Raw genomic sequence first — 14,712 nt, 5'->3', positions numbered from 1 at the left:
GAAATGCAAGGGATACATTTTAAAATAAAATCGCGAATGCACTTCCGGTTGAATCGTTTTCTTCACAAATTAATTCATTTGTAAACAATATGACAAAATATGCCAATCCCCGGTCTATTGTATATATTGTTTTTATTTGTATAGTAAACTTTTGATTCGTCAGTGCACACATTTGCTCTTAAGCTATTACTCATATTCATAAGCCAACATCTCATAAGATGTCATAGGCCTATACTGTACATTATATTAGTACTTCACCGCCTTTTCATTATGATTTCATTTTGACTTTATTGCACTGCTCTTTTTCTATACATTTGTTTCAGTTAGTTTTTCTGTTGTATTATTCTGTATTTTTATTCTTAACCACCATAAATTTCATGTTTGGTTCTATGTCTATGCTAATTATGTTCTCGTGCTGCTGGAACACCTAAGTCAACGAGAAAACAAAAACACACACAAAAAAACACCAAGTCACAACATGATCAAATGTTCTGTATACCTTTACTCACACATACACACACACTCACTCAGTGGGACATTCACAATAAGCCAAATAATTTATTTTCTCTATTATTTCTTCACAAAATCTCCAAATGTCATCAGGGTTGTGAAATGTGAATTTGAATGGCTCCAGGGTTGCTTCTCTTTCGTTCTCGTCCAAGTCTTCTTTCCACAGCCTCCCATACTGTAAAGCATAAAATAGGCTATGTCATGTGTTTGAATTATAGTACATGAACTTCAATTCAAATTAATGTATACAGCCTGCAAACTTATTGTTTGTCTTGTCTTTGCTTACAGGTAAAATGGCCACTTGCACCAGGTAGTGTAAATGAGGCCATACTTATGTAGAAGAAGTAATAATGACTACGAAAGTACGAAAGCCGGCATGCTTCTTAATAAACACACCACCACAGCAAACCTCTCAACTGGACTCGATGATTTCTGCGACAGTTAAAAGCAAAATATACTCAAGTATCAAAAATAAAAGTACTGATGGTGCAGAAGCATTTCAGTTACTATTCGGTTTTTTATACACTGTAGTATACAACAGAGGTGGAAAAATAAAAGTAAAAATGTTCCATGTAGTTCTGCCACATGTTGATTCCACAAGTTCAAAAATATGTTTTCAACTTTGTGACTATGCTCAATTAATGCACGGAGAGTTTACAAAAATATTTCATAACTTACATACAAACAAATGCGGACAGTTACTTTACGTTATGCACTAAAAGTTAAGAATCATTAGGTGTTGATGCAAACCACCATTGGTGAAAGTAAACTTTTCACGAATGGTGAAAGTCATCTAACTTAGCTTCAAAACGACAACCCAAACCGACATATAACATTCGGTAATTTGCGTCATTAATTACTTCTATAACGACTATTACAACGGCACGTATATTGACGAAGAACACAAACCATGCATTTACTTTCTCTGGATAGTAAAAATCAGAAACTCACCGCTACTCGCAGAATAAGCTTACTCTTCTTCTTTTCGAACATATGCGCTCTCGCTGGTCTCTCTCGAATTCAAAGGGCAGGTGAAAATGACCCTCCCAAAATGTCCTCCCCACCACCCCACGCCCCAAAAAACGTCCTCACTTCTGGGCCTGACAGTGGAGGTAGGGGCCTGACAGTGGAGGTCTGCAGCCAGGTGCCTCTCATACTTTTAGATATTTAGGGAAAGAAAATAAAAAATTAAATGAACCTTTATCATAATTATGATCATGATTTCTGGTTATGTTAGGCCAGCAGAGAAGGCCTTGCTGGCCCTGACGGCCCACCACTGATATATATAAATATATATATATATATATATATATATATATATATATAATATAATAATATATATATATATATAATATATAGCTATATATAATATATATAACTAATTCATTCATTATCCTTCTCCACTTATCCGCACTCGGGTCGCAGGGGGCTAGAGCCTATCCCAGCTGACATAGGGCAAGAAGTATCACAGGTCTGACATATGGAGACAGACAACCATTCAGCTCTCATTCACACCCACTTACAATTTAGAGTCACCAATTAAACCTAAGCTACATGTTTTTGGACTGTGGGAGGAAGCCGGAGAACTCGATGAGAACCCACGCTGACACAGGGAGAACATGCACATGCACACAGAAGAGCTGCAGGCCGGAGTCAAACCGGCGAACCTCTTGCTGTGAGGCAAAAAGTGCTAACCACTAGATCACCGTGTAGCCCAAAAATATTCATATTTATCAAATGATATTTAGGACTTTGTGAATGGGGACATATGATAACTAATGGTTATTATTATAGAAATATAGTACTAGTATAGTATAAACAGTACATTCAATTATACTCTTGCAGGAACACAATAAATTATTGCTTCAAAGTTATTGGTTACTAATGTGACATAGACACAAAAATAACGCCTGGATTCCACTGGATGCGTAACGACTCCAACAGGGGTCTGTCCGCAACGGCTGCGTATCTACGCAGTCCGTCAACACCCACCAGATCCGTCTGTGTCGGAGCTGTTGCGGACAGCAGAGTCCCGAGGACGCACGAGATCTCGCGAATTCACGCCTAATCAATTGATATAACTGGAAGATAATCAACATCTCCTCGTTAATGACTGGAGAAAAATCCAGCGACTCCGTCTTAACGAGCGCTTACGAGGTCGGCCGGCTTGTTGACGAGCCGGCCGACCTCGTTAGCGAACCCGAGGTATTTTATTTTGAAAATATACCGGTGTTTTATTTTGTGTCTGTGCAAGACTTCCTGTCCCGAACGATCTGCTCTGTGCTGAATTTATGTGTAGTGCTCCGTCGTCCGACAAAAATAGAATCTCTGCGCAAGTGTTGCGAGGGCTGTCGGATGGCCCTGAGTTGTCGGACTCATTACACAGCGGATCTGCAGTCGGTGGAATCTCACACATTGATTATAATGGGTGCGTAACGGCTCCGACGACGGATCTGCAGCCGTTACGCATCCAGTGGAATCCAGGCGTAACAGGAGCATGTATGTTTCTAACTTGCTATAGAATGATTTATCAAAAACTTATGGTACCATTGAATTAATTTCCAATATCATCTGGAAGTTCAATATCTTATATAAAATTGAACATATCATGACAAGGGCCTCATCCTAGATGGATGCAAGGTTGTGGTTCTTCTTACGGCCCAACACCCATTCCTCTCGCTTCTCGTCAAACCTCTAAAGCTTCTTCTTGAGGTGCTGCTTCACAGGCTGATCCATTTTACAATGGGAAAAAAAATTTTGAGCACAAAATAAAATGCCCTGACAATATGGACAAGTCTTTTTTGTAGATCCCCCTGGCATTACGCAGATACACAGATAAGTAGACAGAGATTGTTAGAAATACAGACGGGGCAACATAGACAAACAGGTTAACAGATAGACAGAGGTAAAGATAAAGAGAGAGACAGACAGAAATTGGCTCTTAAAAGTGCCGTTGGTTTTGTGGTGTGGGTGTAGTATGGGTTGTGTGTTGTTGCGTATTGGTTTGATGTATCTGCAGAGAGAACAGAGAAAGTTAAGCACAGCTGGCAAGATCATTGGAGCCCCACTCCCCTCCCTGCAAGCCACTTACACCAACCGCCTCACCCGGAAAGCTACCTCGATAGCGAACGACACCAGCCACCCTGCACACAGCCTGTTCAGCCTCCTACCCTCTGGTAAGAGGTATAGAAGTCTCTACTGCCGCACCACCAGACTCAGAAACAGCTTCATACACCAAGCTGTCAGGATGCTGAACTCTCTCCCCTCACTCCCCCCTGCCACATCATCCAGTCTGACAGGAAGGCCTACATATAATAGGCCTAATATACTACTCAGTCGTTCCTATATTAATATTGAAAGGTTTGCAATGTGTATCTGAATGAAGGAATTTTAATTTTCTGTTGCGTCTCCAGTAATTACGGTAAAAGACGTTCGGGGTCGTCCGCTTCCTGTAACACTGTTAAAGGCGCGTAATATCGTCTGTGGTTTTCCTCACTGTGACCAAATGGCCTGTGCAGCAGGCCGGTCAGGCTAAATTAATATTGTCATTACAGATACATTCATGCAGGTTGGGATGGAACTTAATTTTTTCAGATATGAACATTTTACCAGCCACAGACATATAGATGTATAATTCACCAACCACTCAACCGTGAATATTGTTTTATGTCACTTTCATATTTTAACAGTATTTGGCATGTCCGACCCTGCAGAACCATTCACATTTTACTCTTTAAAAAGGTCGATGCTTCCTTTCTCCTGAACGTTAGCTAATTTTACAGTCAAAAATGAAATAAAAATGTCACATTTATGTTGCTGATAAAGTCCAAACTATCGACCAGGCTTTGAATCATTGGCCTAATGAATAAATCATGCGAGTTATGTCAAAGAACGGCATCATTAATGACATTTCAGCAAAACATGCAGCAGAATATTATGAGCGCACGTCTTACCTGGAGAGTAATGTGAGCGCAATGAGTTGATCCCCGCAGGAAGCTGCTGAAACGCGCCGGTGACTGCAGGTGGTGCTGCAAGCGACTTATAATAATGTCCATCTTACAGTAAACTGTAGTGTAAATTCACGCAACAAGCCAATGAAATTGCGATATTTCTCGGAAAAGAAGCAGAATTATTTCATTGCGATGGCCACTACACAACTCTGCAGTATTGTTAATGATCAGTGTACATTATAATAACAAATTAATACATTCTGAGCCGAAAGAAATGCAAAAACTCTCTAATTTTCTGTCATATGTGCTGACTGCGCATGAAAACAGTGCGCTTCTATGACCTATAAATTACAGAAAGACAAGATATTGATTTTAAACGTCTATTAAGACATTAAAAACACACAAATGTGATTATCAGAAGCACGACCGCACAACTGTAAAATACGTCCTGAGCAGCACGAAAAAATGTTGTACAATCGTTTCAGTGAGCACGAAAAAATGTTGTACAATCGTTTCAGTGAGCACGAAAAAAATGTTTTACAATTGTTTCGGGGAGCACGAATTAGATTGTTTAATTTCGTGACAGTTTCACGTTCTACTGTGAAACTGGGTTGTAACAGATATTACAACCTCCGATGAAACATGGACTATGACAGATTTGTATAACATAAACTCACCTCTTCTGCAATCCTTTGACGTTCCTCTGAACTGAGTACCTGATGCCTCTTTGCTGGCAGAGAGCCACTGCTTTGCTCACCCATGGAATGGAGAGAATTTCTGTGAAAGAACAAGGAGAATTCATAATAACAATTAAAAAGGGGGAAGAGAGATATAGTGGAGCGGCTAAGTGCTCATTTTTGGCAGAATCGTTCAGTTTATGATACAAGCATGAAAATTGGCATGAACACTCTCCATAGGTCACTTAACAAGAAAATTGTCCGAGACATTTGAAATTTTAAGATGGCCGACACCTAAGTGGAGCAATTAATTTATATCATGGTTTATTTGGTGATACAAGCATAAAAATTGGCATGAGCAGTCTCTGTGGGTCACTTGACAATAAGCCACAGTTACTTGAAATTCCAAGATGGCGGCCATTTTTCAAGATGGCCACCACCTTAGTGGAGCAGTTAAGGGATATGATTGTTTAGTTAGTGACACACGCATGCACATAGGTGTGAGTCTCTAAGGGTTGACAAAAAAACACTCCCAGCCACTTGAAATTTCTATTTTCAAGATAGCCGCCCCCTGGATCCTAAAAAGATCAATTTTCTCATAGAAATGTATTGGGTTTTAGATTATTCTAAAGAACAAGTTTTAACGCATCAAAATACAGTCGTGTTAGTTTGTTGATCATAGAAAGATTAGACAAGAGTGAGTATCTGCACTACCAGGGCACACTGGCACACTTCAAGCTGTAAACTTATGTTCAACAACACACAGCTGGAAAGGGCACAAAAAAGAGCATTTACTGCTGCTAAAGACACTGAAGATACCAAAGATATCCATGTCAAGTGGTCAAGAAGGTCCCAGACTTCTTATGAGGCTGGATATGTGTGGGGACAGGCATTGAAGACACATCCACATATGCCGAGTCTGTCCGACTGGGGATGAGTTAAACAGGACAAGGAGTGGAAAGTCTTCTGAATTCCACTTCCACCAATTGCGGAGAGTTGTTGAGAGATGACAAAATGTGGGTGCACCAAGGCATGTACTGGAAAGAGTAAGTGCTACAGATATGGACTCAGTTGCACATGCTTATGTAGTTGCCCCTGCTAGAACTTATTTGCTTGTTACTTTTGCCAGTGTTATTCCCTGTTGTCCTTTGTGTTTTCAAGTGTAGGCCTATGGCTTGGCTTCCCCTCGCCACATCGGTGCATTATGTTCTACTTTGTCACCAGCCTATTACTGTCACATGTTCAGTTGTTACTTTGTAACCTTGCTTTCACATTTTCAGTTTAGTTCCCTAGTATATTTTCTGCAACCCGTTCTCATTCCCAAAGCGTAATATACCGACGATTTGTCACACCCCTAGACGTATCATACTGACGCAAAGGGTACCCTTCCACGTCTGTGTGAAACGCTCTGGGTTCTCAATTGACTCCAATATAAACCCGCTCGCGGCGCTGAGAAACGCTTAGAGCAGAGGCTACAGCCATCTATTCACTCCAATAATATCCCGACCACGGCCCTCCATGACGCTGCGAGCGACAATCTGATTGGAGAACCGAGGACCCTGTGCATGGAAGTATTTTTCTCCCTATTTTAAGGATTTCTTTTAATGACATCGTCAACATTTCTCAACACAAACACATCAAAGTCTCACTGATAATTCAACAATAAAATAGCTTCATGTTGTGGCTCTCAGTATCATTTTTTTCTCCTTCAATTCTGAGAAATAAACTTGTATTCGTTTGTTTTACGGCACTCCGCTGCCGGACATTTCTCTCATTTTTAGTGAAAAAAAAAAAATATTTTGACTTTTTTTCTGCATAAAAATGGATTTTGATTACATTTCTAGCGAGAAATATATGTTTTATTTTCTTGATATTCACTCAGTGAATGTACATAATCACTTTGTGGCGAAGATCTCGCCAGAAAAAGACGATCCGCTGTGTTTTATTTTGAAATCTGTTTTATTTTGTAATCTACCGCGATCATACCGGATGTGGTCCGTTCCTCCCGGATGTGCTGTGCGATCTCATTGAATCGCACTTCACTGTAAATGGCCCCGACTCTGCTCTCCTGTTTTAGTTAAAATATCTTCATTAAACAAACATTGTTGTCTTTTTTTAGCATAGATAATATACATACAGTATAGTTATTTATTAGACAGTGTGTGATATTCGATATATTGGGTAGAAATAGGTTTTCACAACCCTAATACAGAAGAACTACAAAACGAGAGGTCTAGGGAGTTGTAGTTTTTTTAATAAAACAGGTTTTCCCCTAAAATTGGAAGTTGGAAATACTTAATTAGTGGCTTTCCAGGGGTTTGAGGGGATGTCAATCACATTTTTGGCATCAGAATTTAAATATTGTCTTGTTCAATGGGGGATTTGTTATTTTTTCAGCATATCCTAAAGCCCCCCCACTCCCACCCCTTAGTGACTATGCTCACATTATAGTCCATGTCAACACCTTTCTATAACAGTAGGTCCCATGTCTGTAACCCTTTTTGTCTCTTAGTTATAATCATTTAAATATGCCCCAGGGTTAAGGTTCAAAGGTCAATATCTCAAAGCAAGAATATTATAGAACTTTGAAATTGATATATGTTACTCTCCAGGCCAAGACCTTTCCGGTGATGTATTTGGTTTAGCTCTATGACAGAGTTTTATTTTTTCACATCTCGCACTCAGAGCACTCAAAGGGCTGTGGGAATCTAAGTCTGTTAGGGCAGATTTCCAAGGTTTGAAAAAAATAAAACTTTGTCATAGAGCTAAACCAAATACATCACCGGAAAGGTCTTGGCCTGGAGAGTAACATATATCAATTTCAAGGTTCTATAATATTCTTGCTTTGAGATATTGACCTTTGAACCTTAACCCTGGGGCATATTTAAATGATTATAACTAAGAGACAAAAAGGGTTACAGACATGAGACCTACTGTTATAGAAAGGCCTCTGGACCTGTCATTGTTGCCATTCAGTATTAACCATTGGTCAATTGTTATTTTGGAGCACTGTCCATTCACCACAACTGTGTTTCCCCACCCCTGAGTATTTAATTGGCATGTTTAATGGCGGTTAGTTTTTAAAAAAGTATTTTTAAAAAGCCCCCATGGTAAGGGAGCTTATGTACCTAGGTGAACCCTGAGAGCTATGCCGGTGGGAGGGAACTCTTGACAGGTTTTACCAAACTGGACAGGTCGTGGGCGAGGAGTCAGACAAAACACGGTCAAACAACCTCTCTTGAGGAACCTAATACATTTCTATGAGAAAATGTATAATTTAAAGTTCCACATGGCAGGCGGCAGTCATCCTGAAAAAAAATTTGCCATCTTGGAATTTCAAGTAACTGTGGGTGGCTTATTGTCAAGTGACCCACAGGTACTGCGCATGCCAATTTTTATTATTGTATCACCAAATAAACCATTATATCACTTAACTGCTCCACTTAGGTGTGGGCCATCTTGAAAAATGGCCACCATCTTAAAATTTCAAATGTCTCAGACAATTTTCTTGTCAAGTGATCCATGGAGAGTGTTCATGCCAATTTTCACGCTTGTATCATAAACTGAACGATTATATCACTTAGCCGCTCCACTAATAATCATTTTAAAAAAGTAAATAATGATCATATTACTAACAGGAATCCTTATTACCTGATCTTTTGTATGTCCTGTTCGAACTGCTGGATGCTCCCTTTGATGTGGACTGAGTCTATGTTCTTCTTCTGGAGCTTGGCATAGAGAAGGTCCACATGTGGCATAATGTGGTGAAAAAGTTCCAGAAAGAACTTAAAGTCCTGATGATCCAGCAGCTTGGCCAAGGCTCCTGCCTCTTTGATGGTATTGGGGTCAAAGTCATTTGAGTCTCATATGTCCTCAAAACAGTGAATGAGATCCTCCCTGTGCTCAAACACAGTGTTGATGGCTCGGCTGTGAAAGTTCCATCTGATGTTGCTGGATGTTGGCAGTCTACAGGCCACCATTTTATCAAGAACACATGTACGCTTGGGTGATCTTGAAAAAAAGCTGGCAAATCCACCTAGGTCAGAAAAAAAAATTCTCACCTTGGAAATGTGAGAGGTGGCCTGTTGCATGATCAGGTTGAGCTGATGTGCGTAGCAGTGGATATAGTGGGCATTTGGGTACACATCTTTCATTTTCCTCTGAACACCTGCAGTGGAACCCCTCATCACACTGGCTCCATCATACGCCTGGCAGATGAGCTTGCTTTTCTGATCCTCAGGAACAATGACAGCAAGACGCTCTTTTAATGCAGTAGCAATGGACTCCGATGTAGCTGACTGCAGAGGAATGAACTCAAAAAATCTTTCTTGCACGCTGTATTTGTCATCAATGTAGCGTAGCACAAGCACAAGTTGGGACTGTGTGGCAATATCTGTTGTCTCATCTGCCTGGATTGATAAAAAAAATCACTGCTTTGAGCTTCTCTGATTATTTGTTCCCTTGCTACAGACAACATACAGTCCAGGAGCTCATTTTGTACAGTTTTTGAAGTACCCTTAAAAACAGTGGGGTTCTCAAGGTGTTCTTTCAAAGCTCCATCCAGAGAAGCAACAAAATCCACCAACCCACAAAATATCCCTGGGTTAATAAAGCTCTCACTCTCATCATGGCCACGTAAAGCCAACTCAAAGGCCCCACAAAATTTCACACAGTCTATTATTCTAGACAGTATGTGACGATTTTTTGTCACCTCTTGGTTGTGCTTTCTAATGCCAACTCTATAGCCCTCATCAAACTGTTCAGCAATGCTAACTTTGCCAAAAAACCTTAGCTTCAAGCTATTGTCAAGATGACTACGGCTACTTTCGTGCCGTTTGCATTTTTCAGCAAGATGTTTCAGGTCTCTGACGCCTGTTGTTGTCCACAAAACTTCAGTGCTGTAACGTGAGGGTTCGATGTGTGGTGGTTGGATCTCACTTTATAAGGAGAGACAGCAAGATGGAGACAGATGACTTTCTCAAACAGCCTTTTTTCTCAGTCACCTAACTTCAATACAACTTCACTTCCTGGTTTCTCACATCCACCAGACTGAATCAACCAATCAGAAGCCAGTCCTAAACTGTCTTAAAGACGCAGCTGCAAACATTCAACATGTAAATATGTAAATAATAAATGTGCAATATAAATACACAAAAAGCCAATTAATGAAAATGATAACATTGTAAAAGCATCTTTTAGTCAAATATAAATTATATTAACTTCTGAACCTTACATTTCCTCCCCCTCCCACAAAAGAAACGTCCCCGTTTCTCATAAACTAGATAAGTAAACAAGTAAATAAACAAGCAACCGGAAACAACAATAAGTTTCACTTCAGAACATAGTCCCTAAGGTAACTGGGAAGTCTAACTGGATGTCTTCCGGGGCGTAGCATGGAACCAGAACCTGGAAGAGTGGAAGAGGGGACAGTGTCAGACTGACGTACTTGGCCAGTGGGGAGGGCAGTCCAAGACTCAGCCAGGGGAGTGGGGGATTGGGGCTGTGGTCGGGGTTGTGAATGGCCAGTAGGAGGTGCCGGCGAGGGAGCACTGCTGTGGCCAGATAAGCCGTAGCTCTTCGTAGCTGTCGACGTTGAAGGTTGAAAGGGCAAAGCACCTGACAATGCAGTCAAACGAGGGAGTTGAAGCTGCAACGAGTCACACACAGGTGTCTTATGTCCACGATCTGGCACAGGTGCATGGTAGGGTCTGAGACGGTTGTAATGGACAATCTGGGACTTGTCGGATTGATCCAGGAGGTAGTGAATCTTGTATGTCACTCCGGGAAAATCTGCATCAGATCCAAGGCATTCTAATATTTCAAAGGGGCCTTTCCAGTGAGGAGCGAGGTTTTTGTCTTGCTGTGGTGGGGTCATTTAACCATACAAGGTCTCCAGGAGCATAGGGAGTGTGCTTAACACTTTTGTCATACTGCCGCTTCTGCTGATTGTGGGCACATTCCCTGTTCCATTCAGCAGAACCGAAGGCTGACTGAAGTTTCTGAGCCAACTGTGCAACATAGTCAGCAGGAGAACCTGGAGTAGATGAAGATGGTGTGTTGTTAGGTAACAGCATGTTGGCAGGCATCCTGGCTTCATGACCACGTGTGAGGAAGAATGGTGTGAAACCTGTCGTAGACTGAGGACTGGTATTGTAAGCCAAAGCAACTTGGTTGAGGCAGTCATCCCATTCACCAGGCTGTTGAATAAGTGTCTTGGCTAACTGATCAATCAGCGTTCTGTTGAATCTCTCAATCATGCCATCACACTGAGGATGATATGGGCTGGTTCGTGTTTTCTGAATGCCCAGCAGCTCACACAGATGTTTCAGCAGGTTAGACTCAAACTGCCTTCCTTGATCAGTGTGAAGCATTTCTGGAATACCATGTTCACAGATGAAGTTGTCAAACAGGCATTTTGCAACTGTTGTGGAGCGCTGGTCTGGAATGGCATAAAGGTTGACATACTTGGAAAAATAATTTTGGACAACAAGCACATACCTGTTTCCACGGCTTGTGATGGGGAGCTCAAGGATGTCAGCTGCAACCTTTTGGAATGGCTCAGTAGCAACAATTGTTTTCATTGGAGCTCTGTGATGAGGTGTGGGACTTCGTCTTGCATCACATGGAATACATTGCTTACACCACATCTTGATATCACGTGACATAAAGGGCCAGTAGCACGTTTCAGGACTTTATCAGCAGAAAGATGACCAGTTACTGGATTTCCATGCAACATCTGCAGAACAGTGTCTTTAAGAGTGTGAGAAACAATCACTTGATGGAACACTGATTTTGTGGATGGGTTAAAAACTTTACGACAGAGTACTCCATTGTGAAAGGTGAGTCTGTGATACTCGTGCCATAGTGCTTTCTCAGCAGGTGTGCGTTTTTTCATGCGCCAATATGGTGGCTTCTGACCTTTAGCTTTCCAACTACTGACTTCTGACAGTATGGCATCTTGTTGTTGTTCCTTTTTGAAATCATCATCGGGGAGCTGAAGCACAAATGTGGAGGAGACAGACTGTGTAGCACCCTGTGAGGAGGCTGGAGGGGGCTATGGTCCCGTCAGGTTACTGGACGCTGGCTTTGGATCAGTACTGCAGGGTCTGTGATGTACAGAACTGACAGGACAAGATAGACTGACAGGACTTGGACTAGAATGTCTCTCACCTGAATGCAGATTATCAGGAACACTGGAGGAGGCGCTCTGCTCTGTTGGTCTGATGTCAGCAGGGCGACGTGACTTTGCATCTGCATTGAGGTGGCGGTGGCCATCTTTGTGAACCACAGTCCATTCAAAAGGGTCAAGTTCAAGAGCCCAGCGAGCACGACGACCAGTTCTGTCATTGTCAATGGGTATTTTTCTGAGACCCAAGAGAGGTTTGTGGTCGGTGACAATAACAAAGGGCTGTTTGTAGAGGTAGTGGCGGAAATGTCGTACGGCCCAGACAATGGCCCAGAGTTCTCTGTCGTATGTTGACCATTTCCTTTCTGCTTTCGTGAGAACATGGCTTGCATAAGCAATCACTTTCTCCTGATGTCCCTGTCTCTGTGCAAGCACAGCACCAATAGCCGAACATGAAGCATCTGTGTAGAGGAAGAATGGCAAGGTAAAGTCAGGGAATGCAACCACTGGAGAGTTTGTGAGTGCATGTTTCAGGTAAGTGAATGCATCCTGACATTGAAAAGTCCATTGGAAAGGTGATTCTTCTCTGTGAGTGCATGCAGGGGGACACTGTGATGTGCAAAGTTTCTGATGAACTTGCGGTAGTAAGAACAAAGTCCAAGAAATGCTCTTACTTCTGTAGCTGACCGTGGAATGGGCCAGTCTTGAACACTTTTCACATTTCATGGGTCTGTCCGAATGCCGTCTTTGGATACAACATGGCCCAAAAACTGTACCTGATCTCTGGCAAAACAGCATTTTGATGGATTCAGCTTCAGGCCACTTGACTGGAATCTGGAGAGGATTTCTTCCAGGTGCTGGAGATGTTCACTGCATGAGCGGCTGTAGATGAGGACATCATCCAAATACACCAGGCAGGTTTTCCATGGGAGGCCACAAAGTACCATTTCCATCAAGCGTTGGCATTTGGCTGGAGCGTTGATAAGACCCATTGGCATAACTTTAAAGTGATAAAGTCCACTGCCTGTTGTGAATGCTGTTTTTTCACGATCTTTCTCATCCAGCTCAACTTGCCAATAACCATGTTGCAGGTCCATTGTGGAGAACCAGGCAGATCCTGATAAAGCATCCAGTGCGTCGTCGACTCTTGGGAGAGGGTGGGAATCTTTGATTGTCACCACATTGAGTTTTCTGTAGTCAAGGCAGAAACGCCATGTGCCATTTTTCTTGCGCACCAAAACAACTGGCGCAGCCCAGGGACTGTAGCTTTCTTCAATGACATCTGCCTTCAACAGTTTTTCAGCTTGAGTCTGTATTTCAGCTCTCTGATCTGGTGTCACTCTGTAAGCTCTCTGTTTACTCGGAGTGGCATCGCCAGTGCGGATCCGATGCTTGATGATGCTTGTGCGACCTCTGTCCTCTGAGTGTTAACTGAATACTGCTGAGTATTTCTGAAGCAGTGATTTCAGAAACTGAACTTGGGAAGGTGACAGTTTGCTTTCATTTATCTGTACAGGTGGAGCTATATCATGAACAGGTGAGGTTGCACAGCACATCTCTTCAGCTGACATGATGTCAACAGATGAAGCAGAATGAAACTCACCAAGGTGTTGTCCAGAATGCAGCTCAATGTCATCTCTGGAGGGATTTAAGACTCGAATAACAGTTGTGCCATTTTGAACCTCACTGAGAGAGTGTGCCACTATAACGTCACAGGATGGGTTGGGCATGAGAACACCACAGTAGTCAGTTGGCATGGGGGAAGCAGGTGTAGCTGCTGACACACAGGCTGTGATGAGGGTTTCAATCATAGCTGGAATCTTAGTGGGCGCTAACACAGACACATTACAGCAGGCAGCCACTTCATGTCCTTTGGGCAGGAGAGGAATCTTCATGTCCCAAAGTTGCAGTACTTTGTTTTTGATGTCAAGAAGGGCATGGTGTTTCAGCAGGAAATCAACTGGAACTGGAAACGAACATTGCCTCTAGGGTGTGGACTGTCATCTCTGTTTCTCTGTGGAGCAGGACTAGGACTGCGTCTGTATCTGCTTGTTTCAACATCATAATGGCGACCATACCTGGAGTACTGATAGGATTGCTGTGATGGAGAGTTGTGCCGGTCGCGTTTGTCATTGTCGTGCCACTCACGGTTTCTCTGATGAACAGGGGAAGGAGGACGACGTTCGTAGGACTCTGGATCACGACCATAATACTGCTCAGGTGAGTAATAGTCTCTGCGGTATTGTCTGTTATGGTAAGGTTGTGGAGAGACACTGCATGCACTGTATCGAGCTTCGTTGGAGGAGAATCTGTCAGGTCTGGAGTCCACACGCTGAGCCAGGTAACTGTTTTTCTCTCGTAACTGCTGTACTTCACTTTTTAAGCTGCTGACGGTAAGAGTCAGCTGCTGAACTGCATGTAGAAGCTTGTCATCAGAAGATCTAGACTG

General features: G+C 42.3%; 1 pseudogene; it reads right to left on the bottom strand.

Annotated features, from left to right (window-relative positions):
- Positions 1–5,970: 5,970 nt before the first annotated feature.
- Positions 5,971–14,158, bottom strand: LOC131981382 (uncharacterized; annotated as a pseudogene).
- Between the last annotated feature and the right edge of the window lie 554 nt (positions 14,159–14,712).

This window comes from Centropristis striata, chromosome 12 (genome assembly GCF_030273125.1).
Source record: "Centropristis striata isolate RG_2023a ecotype Rhode Island chromosome 12, C.striata_1.0, whole genome shotgun sequence".
In the NCBI taxonomy this organism is placed as follows: Eukaryota; Metazoa; Chordata; class Actinopteri; order Perciformes; family Serranidae; genus Centropristis; species Centropristis striata.
This window is presented reverse-complemented; position numbering and strand designations above follow the sequence as displayed.